The sequence below is a fragment of the Mustela lutreola genome, chromosome 16, assembly GCF_030435805.1.
Source record: "Mustela lutreola isolate mMusLut2 chromosome 16, mMusLut2.pri, whole genome shotgun sequence".
NCBI lineage: Eukaryota > Metazoa > Chordata > Mammalia > Carnivora > Mustelidae > Mustela > Mustela lutreola.
This window is the reverse complement of record NC_081305.1, coordinates 15,984,470-15,994,148: the sequence shown is the minus strand read 5'-3', so window position 1 is coordinate 15,994,148 and position 9,679 is coordinate 15,984,470.

Genomic DNA, 9,679 nt, shown 5'->3' with positions numbered 1-9,679 from the left:
TTCATTATTACCACGATAGATACCTTTTCCATTTGGAATTAGCTCTAAGTCAAGGTCTCTCAGCCAACATTTTCAAAGTATCTTCTGCTATTCCCAGTAGCCTTTCCTCCTCTCTTTCTCCTCCCTATCCCCACCCCCCATCCTTTAGCCATTCTGGACTGTTTACTGTTCTCCACATATACTACCTAATATCTTGCCTCTTGAGTGTCTAATGTCCTGTGTGCCTTTGCTCATGCTGTCCATGTGGAGGACTCTTAGACCAACTCCTGTGCATTCTATAAGGTCTACATCACCTTCAGAGAATGTTTTCCAAACTCTTACACATGATTCTGTGGAATAAACTTTCCCTCTTCCTCTTGCCCAACTGCCACCGTGTATTCTTTATTAAGTTATTTGTGAATAGGTTTCCTTCCTTTCATGGGTGGTGGGCCCTGGAAATCGGGGCAGTGTGATTTTATCTTTGTATCCTGCATATGGTCAGGTCTAGCACTTCACGCTAATGTGCAGGGCAGGTAATAGATAAATCTTGAGTGACTGGAATTCATTCACAGGTGATTGTAGACTCCATGTAACAGGAAACATTCATGAAGTCCAGAAACTATTAACTATTCATTTAATTGTAATTCTAGTGGGTGGAGTTTAATTTTATTTATTTTATTAGGGGAGGACCCATGGCCATTGGGGAAACAGGTGCCATTGAAGAGGTGGAGTTGGTGAAGTTCCTTCTGCTGTGCAGTGTTTCCCTCTGCCTCTTGTGCCTTTGCACATGCCATCTAAGTGCAGCTTCCTGATGGGGTGGAAAAAACTCAACAGACAATCTGAAAGCTGGTATTTTGGAGAACATTTAAAATGCTTATATAAGGTGTTTGGTACCTTTTTCAACAAATCCTGAATTATCTGCAAATTCATAGGGATCTTAGAGATCACCTAAAGCCCATACCTTCCCTAAGCAGAAATCTCTTCTTAGCCTTCCTCATTGTGTCTGCTTCAACACATCAGTGATATGGAGGTTGGCACTCTGACCACTAAAGAAATGCTGGTGAGGAAGTAGTCTGTTCCTGTGATAGCTTGTCCATAGTTAAAGACTCTCTTCTCTTTAGTTTTCCTTTTTCTAAGCTGAATATTTTTGATTTCCCCCACCATGTGAATCTAGCTTCCCATCCAGTGTAGCTAATGGAGATGGACACCTCATCAAAGTCAGCTGTTCCACTGGCTGGCCAGTGCCCAATCCAACTTTCTCTCTCTGGATTCTGACTCAGCGTCAGAAACTGTAGCCAGTTATCTGTCCGGCATTGAGCTAAAGGGTCATGTGGGGTAGAGGCCTGAGTCAGCACCAGGGCAGGCCAAAGTCAGATGAAAGCTAAAGTTTTGTTGGAACTGAAACCACAAGTAAGAGGAAGCTGGGTGTAGAGGGGATGGTGCAGAACCGCAAGGAGAGAGTCCGTGACGACTCATGCAGTCTCAGAGAGAGATGAAGAGAGAGGCTGTGTCAGTCCCCAAAGGTGGGGCCTCATGGGAACTGAAACTGGGAGCTCTTCCAATGGCATCCACAGAACTGGTGTGTGGCACAGGAAATGGAATGCCAACAGTTACTCAAGAGGCAGTTTAGCGCTCTTCTCTTGAGGCAAGAGTCATTAAGATCATGGATGCTGGTGTGAGACTGCCAGGGTTGAGTCCTATCTCTGCCACTTACTCTGCGTTAATTTCTTAGTCTTTCTTTGGGTGTTGGTTTCCTCACATGTAGAATGGGTGCAGTACCAAGACCTGCATTACAGGGTTATTGAGGGATCAAACAAATTGATGTGTGAAAAACATTTCACTTGAAAGAGTATCTAGTGCTCAAGATGTTAGCCATTACTATCACAGATAATAAGAGTTATGCTTTTTTTGTGTGTCTGAGAAATTATTCAAGCCCTGGTTCTGAGAGAAAGTGAAATGTAGTAGTTAAAATGGTAGACTCTAGAGTCTGACTCCCTGCTTGGTTTCAGATTATACCATTTCCACTGTATGACACAAGCTAAATAAGCTTCTTGTGCCTTGATTTCCTCATTTATCCAAAAGGGGTAATAGTTGTACCTACCGTGCAGTGGTTCTATGCATATTAGCTGAATTAATATGTTTAAAATGTTTAAAAAAGAACTTGGATAGAAAGGATCTCCAGATAATTTACAATATATTATATTAATAATTGATATATATTAATAAGATAAGGATTATTATTACTTATTGTGACGTTAGCATGCCTTTGGGTTCTCATTAAGACACATTATCTTTATAGAGGTATAGGAGACCTAAATAAGAGAGCTCATATTTACTTGGATGCAATTCTGTATCATTTTTCTTGAGAGAGTTCATAGTCTCTCTGATGGTCATCTCCAGCCAATATAGGGCTTCTCCAGGAGTCTCGAAGTTAAAGCTTGGAGATGTCTTGTAGGCAGTAGAAAGTGTGGCTTGGGAGCTCAAAAAAAGATTTAAAATAAAGATAGAGATTTGAGTAGGTATAGTGGAAGTCATGGGAATGGACAAGATCACCTTGGGAGAATGTCCAGAATGAAAAGAGTAAAGTTTTGGGACAGATGGATCCCTGGAAGGGGGTTTTGGGCATGGCAGAGATTTTGGAGTCAGGTAGAGGGTGACAGAGGAATGTGAGCCAGCAGATAAACCTCACTGTCATCAGACGAGTGATACTTATAATGAATATGATTGAAAATGTACCAAATGTGAGACATTGCTTCAAGCTCTTTCATTCATCCCTTTAATCTTCTCAACAATTCTTATGGAGAGAGTATTATATTTTCACTTTATAGATGGGAAAATTGAGATACAGAGAAATTCAGTATTTTGCCTTAGACTGCAAAGCTAGCAGATGGTAAAGCCAGAAGAGTCTGAACCTAGGTAATCTGATTCTAAATCTTATAATCTTTTTCTTAGATTTATTTATTTATTTATTTATTTGAGAGAGATAGAGAGAATTTACACAAGCAGTGGGTAGGGCAGAGGGAGAGGCAGGCTCTCTCCCGAGCAGGAACCTAATGCGGAACTCGATCCCAGGACCCTGAGATCATGACCTGAGCTGAAGGCAAGACGTTTAACAACTGAACCACCCAGGTGTGCCTACATCTTATAATCTTAATGATTGTATGAAACGGCCTCCAGAAGCGAGTAGAAGAAAAATCAGACTAAATAAAGACAAAGGAATTATATCTGTCAGATCTAGTGTTTATCTCTGTTGGTATTTAGTATTTAGGTTATAAAGTACATTTAGATTGTTGATGTTTTCATTTTGGTTTATCTCTTTTTTTTAATTTTTATTTTTATTTTTTTTTTTAAAGATTTTATTTATTTATTTGACAGACAGAGATCACAGGTAGGCAGAGAGGCAGGCAGAGAGAGGAAGGGAAGCAGGCTCCCTGCTGAACAGAGAGCCTGATGCGGGGCTCGATCCCAGGACCGTGGGATCATGACCTGAGCCGAAGGCAGAGGCTTTAACCCACTGAGCCACCCAGGCGCCCCTTGGTTTATCTCTTTTATTGAATATTTCAAATCAACAACACATGATGTTATTTGGCAGTAGCATATCACAGCGTATTCAGAAGCTAAATGACCATCAATTAGGAAATGAAAGTGTATTCGTCAGTTTTTGCTGCAATAATAATGCATAACAAGCAATCCTAAGATATCAGTGGTTTACAGCCATAAATATTATTTCTTGCTCATGGATCTGTGGTTTGGCTCTGGTTCAGTCTATAAGATGAGTTAGGCCTATTCCACATCTGTATTAATTTGCTCTAGCTACCTTAACAGTGCTATAGACTGTGTGGCCTAAACAACAGAAATTAATTTTCTCCCAGTTCTGAAAGCTACAAGGCCAAGATGAAGGTATCAGCAAGCTTGGTGTCTTCTGAGGCCCCTCTTGTTGGCCTGCAGGTGACGGTGTCTCACTGTGTCCTCACTGTGTTCTTATATGTGTATGCGAACAGTCCTGGTATCTCTTTGTGTGTCCAAATTTCCTTTTCTTATAAGGACACCAGTCATGTTGGATCAGGTTCCACTCTAATGCCTCATTTTAACTTCATCACCTCTTTAAAAACCTTATACCCAAATATAGTCACATTTTGAGATTCTGGGGGTTAGATTCTGGGGATTATATTTTGGAAGATTTTTTTTTTAGAAGACACAATTCAGCCCCTATCAATGTGTCTCCTCATCCTTCATGACTCAGTTCAAAAGTCACTTTCTCCATGATGCTTCTGTTTCCCTGAGGCAAAGCAGATGCTTCCTTCCCTCTTCTCTCATGGTACCTCTGTTTTAGCTTTTATTACTTTTTAAATTATAACTTTGTGTAACTCAGATATCAACTTTACTTCTGTCCTTTGGGTCCAGCATCATCGTGATCAGTGTATGCCCTGGGCCCGTGAGGATTCAAGGTCAAACACTGTGTTGGGCTCACAAACTAAAGGCCATTCCCACAACAAAACCCCAAATGATAACTGCCACCATCACCTACTATATGGAAACAAAAACCAATAGTAAAAGTTCACTTATAAAAGTCTTAAGAGAAAGTTGATTTTGGAAAGAAGGTTGAAAAAGGGTTTATGTCCTGCTCCAAGGCAAGTAACCACCAAAATCCCTTCTAGACTTTTCTGCTCTTGCCTCAAATTTCTTCTTGGCCCTTGGTGATTCTTTTACTGCCCAGTGCAGCCCAGGCCCTCTGTAAGGTTGTTGACTTGTACAATGCCATTCACATAGAATAAATTATGTGTGGTTCTCCCTGGGGTTGTGTGTCATAGCCAGTTCTGTCCTCTCCATTGCACATCTGTCTGCACCGTTGTGACTCTCAGTTGCTATTTTCTGTTGTACAGAGCAATCTGGCTTGCTTTGTATAATATAGCTTGCTATTTAGTCCCTCAACTATAGTGGGGCTCAACCCAGAAAAGGGAAACCAGGACCTGCTGACTTTAGAAGGAGGTTTAGTGACCATTTGTGGTTATTTTAGGTTGCCCTTTGGTAGACCCATACTCAGAGGGGCTCATTAAGACATTTTCCAAACCAAAGAGAGGTACCCTTTAAGAAAGTCTTAATATAGCTCTTAGGGTACTATATTTTCCTCCAGGTCACTACACCTGTTCACATGACTGTTTCGTAGCCAGACTATGGTGGTTATTCTTTAAGGCAGGAATTTTGCTGTGTTATTTTTTGTATTCCAACATCCACAGCAATCCGTTAAACACAGTAAGGACTTAAAAAATGTTGCCTGAATGCCTAAATGAGTACCATCCAGTGTTCTTTTATTTTAAATTATAATCAGGAAGCCAATGGAATGTGAATCAGAAACTAGTAAATATGTTTCCACATTCCCAGAACTGCACGAGGACTGTTATTTTATTGAACCTGAACCTGAACTAAATTGAAACAAAGCTTCTTGATATTTTCATTGCAAATCAGTTAGAATTGCTTACTAGCTTGAACCAGAGTAAAACTGCTTCACTGCTGAACTCAAAGTGGAACTAATCTGAAAAACGTACTGGTTTATTTTTAGTTACTTAGTAAGGTACTTGGACATTCTATGAATATGAAATTGCTATTTCATTGACAGTGGATCTAAATGTATTAACTCATAGGTGAATTTTTTTCCTGTTTCTTCTAGCGAGAGCACAGGATTGTTCCTCTGACCTAAGTGAGGTTAGTCTAGCACCTGCCAAAATAATGTGGGTAGTCTTATTATCTCTCTCTTCATTCGTTCATTCATTGATTCATATCTTTCCTTATTGCCAAAAGCCCATTCTAGAATAAGATGAAAGTTCATTAGGAAATTAGGAGATGAGCGTAAGAGATTTTTTGGGGGGAAGGGTAGGAACGCAAGTAAAAATTGGAAAAATAAAATGAAGTTAGGAAAATCTTTTTATCTAAGTACATGCTTAAAGTTCTTACTCATCTTGCTAAATGATACTATAAACTTTTATAAAATTAAAAGAGTATTTAGAAGCACTGATGATAATACAAAGTTAAATTTGATCTAATAGAAAAAAGCTGAATGAATTATGAGGGGAAAATCTTTGTGTTTAAATTTTACCAATTTTCTTTTTTCCTTCCTGATTTGTGCAGAAGTTACATTGGTTTACCGTTCAAAAATGCCATTCTGTGGTTATTTGAATCTGCTTGCAAGACAAACTAAAATCCAGTGAATAATTTCAGAGTTTTGTGCTTTAATTTGGCTACATGGGTCAGTCCATAGAAAAGTTTCTGAAAAATATTTCCTTTTTACTAAAAATAATATGTATGGCTCCAGATATCCTTACTTTATGATGAAATGCCATACCATCTCATCTCACAATCTGGCGATGGCCCCTTTAATTTTCCCATTATTTTATTAGGATTTAGAAAAGGTTTATTAGTTATCCACTGATCTTAGTGAAAGAAGACTAAAAATAATATAATATTACAAAACGTCCTAGTAGGGTATGAAGGTAACACCACAAGGGGGTACTATAATTTTATCAAATTTGTCCTGGTAACTTGGCTCAGAAGGTGAAATGATTAGAGCCTGCAGAGTTAATTTTAATATGCTAATACATCACAGCAAGTTGGGAACTTAAATAAAATTATACAATTAATATACTTTTATGGGATGTAGAAAGACTTAGTAAGGTCATTTGTAGATTATATTAGAGCTACATTTAGACTTACTGGGTTTAAAATTCAGCATTCTAAAAGAAAGCAGCAGATGTCTGACGTCAGCATTTTAGTGACCTTTGAATGAAGAAGTGAATGTCAAATTGTGTGGATCTAGATCCGTGTTCTTAAAATAAATTAGCTCCCTGGTCTTCCCTCTAAATACAGCTAGGATCAGGCATTTAGATATTAATTTCCGTAGTGTTGCCACATAGAAAATGTTGCAGTATGTTAATCCTGGGAGGGATTTTTTTAAAGAATATTTAATCATAGAAGACTTTAGTTTCTTAATGCACCTCTGAAAGTGATTCTGCAGTTTTGCTTGGTAATAAATTTGAGTGGCTTGTAGTCCATCTTGGTTGGAGAATTCTCTTTTATTTAAACTGAAAATGTTGAAGGTGGTTATGTGGCCAAAGGAATTTTTTTTTTAATGTCACATCCTGGTACTCTGTGTGTTTATACATGAATTTTAGCAGCTGTTGCTCATTTGCTGAGCGAGGTGGATTGGGGCATTTGAAATAAGCTAGTGATTAATCTTAGTGGAAGAATAATTAATTACCTGTTTATAGACTATGAATAGAACTGCTAGGCGTTATATCTATTGTCACACACTTACCCAGTATCTTAGTATCATGCTAAGACTAAAAGAGATAACGTGTAAATTGCCTATCATAGTAGCTGGAGCAATGATGAGGCAACCTACAACCTTAGGGCTGCTGCAGGCCTTGGCTCTGCCATGTAGCTCTCAGTCCCATGGCAAAATGCAAGATTAGGAAACTGCTGGTGTCTCCACTTCTCTCATATGCACAAAATGTTAGAGTTTGGTGGCTAAAAAACACTGTCATTTTTCTTGATATTCTTCATTTCAGTAATAAAAACAGTTTGAATTTTAAGGATTTGTCCTGTATTCCTCCACAGGACTAAATGCAGCTATTTTTTGTTTTATACTTTTTTTTTTTTTTTTTTAAGTAACCCATAAACCTTTTGAGGTTTTTAAGATGATCCTAGCCTATGAAAGGTTTCTCCTGACTGTCTAAGGACATAATTGGTAAAGGATATTTTTCTGTCATTCTTTTTTTTTCTTAATGATTTATTTATTTCAGGGAGAGGGAGTGCACGAATTGGGAGCAGGGGACAGAGGGTGGAGGTGGGGAGGGGAAACAGACTCTGGCAGGCTGAACCGGATAAGGGACCCTAATATGGGGCTGATCCAGCAACCCTGAGATCTTGACCTGCGCTGAAGCCAGACACTTAACTGACTGAGCCACCCACATGTACCTCCTTTTTCCTTGTTGCCAGCAAGGCCTGACTTGAAGGCCTTGACTTGAAGGCCCTGACTTGCCTCCACCCTTAGAATGTTTTTATTGGTATTATGTTCTCGTCTGGGCTGTTCTGAAATTTGTTCCTCAAATCCTTTGTGTGAATTTGATCTCTTATAACTCATATTATCTCTGTTCTCTGCTTTCTGTGTGGGATAGCCTAATGCCAGTTTGTGGCATTTCAGAGTTTGAAATCTACTTGTCTGTCTTCCCCTCTGTTCTGCTTCATGCAAGGTATAGTTGACTTGACTGATAGAATAATCATACAAGTGTCTGGCATTGCTATTTTTAAACAAAAAAAACCCTTTTCTGGAAAGGCCTAATGTTATTTTATCAGTCCTGATGATGGATTGAGGGTATTGGGAGAGATGACTTCACTTTGCCCTTAACTCCTCCATCTATACGAGGGACTTACTGTCCAAAACATCTTTGCTTCCTGGGATAAGAGAGGAGTGAATGTCTTATAGACTTAGTGGAAGAGTCATAGGAGTGAAAGGGGGTAATTGATGGGCAAGGCTCTGGGCAGGCAGCTGGTGATGGGGTCAGCATCACAAAGTGAGAGGAGGGATGCTTTTTCTAGAGTCTTTTAGAAATTAGACTCTTCCCTGCCTTCATCTGCCACATTCGACATCATGAATGAAGTATCTGCTTCCTCAATAGTCCCTTCTCTTTTTCAGCTGGGGCTGTCTTTGTTCAGGCTTTCACTCTTTGCAGCCTGGACTCCTGTAACATGGTACAGTGCTGTACTGCTGAACCGTTGTAATAGAGCAAAACCCTATGCTAGACTAGTAAGTGTCCTTTTCCTCCATCAAGCGTCTACCCTGCTGCCGAAACGATCTTCCCTGTGTATTCTCTGATTCACGCCCAACCCCACCCAACCCCACCCTGCCCAGCAGTGACTCCCAATTGCTATCATGATAAAATCCCCAAGTTCCAATGACTTAGTCTGGAAGCCAGGTTTTTTGTGATCTGGACTATACCTATTTTTTTTCTTCTTTGGATTCTAGAATTTTTGATAATTGATAGCATAATACTCATTTTAAAATTGTAGTTGACACACAATGTTACATTAGATTCAATGTGCAACACATCAATTTGACATGGACTATACCTACGTGTTTAGCTTCACTTATTATAGTTCCTTCTCTTGTACCCTAGATCCCAGCCATTTACACTAGAATTTATCAGCTCCTTTATCCCTGTATTTTTACCTGGGCCGTTTCTTGAACTTGAGATGTCCTTGCTGTAGTTCCATGCCTCTGTACTTGGTTGTGGTAATGGAGTCTTGATGGTGGAGCCATCTTTCCCTGGTGCCTGCATTACATTTATTGGTTAGAGGAAGTCTGCCTTCTTCTTAAGCCATTTCAAAGCCAGAGCCTTGTTACAGGATATTCATAATGTTTCTTGTTTTCTCTTCTACTTTAAAACATTTGAAAAAAAAAAAAAAAAAAAAAAAAAAAAAAAAAAAAAAAAAAAACATTTGATGATTTTACAATCCAGTTAAAAAGTAATATTCCCAAATAAACTGTAATTTCATATCAAAGTGTTAACCATACCATAAAAACCACAGCGATGATTTCTACTAAATTAGAGGCTGTTCTCTCATTGTCAAAGGACAGATTTTTTTTTTTTGAGAGACAGAGTGCGCGTGCGCATGCTCGCGCACACACAAGTGAGTTGGCGGAGGG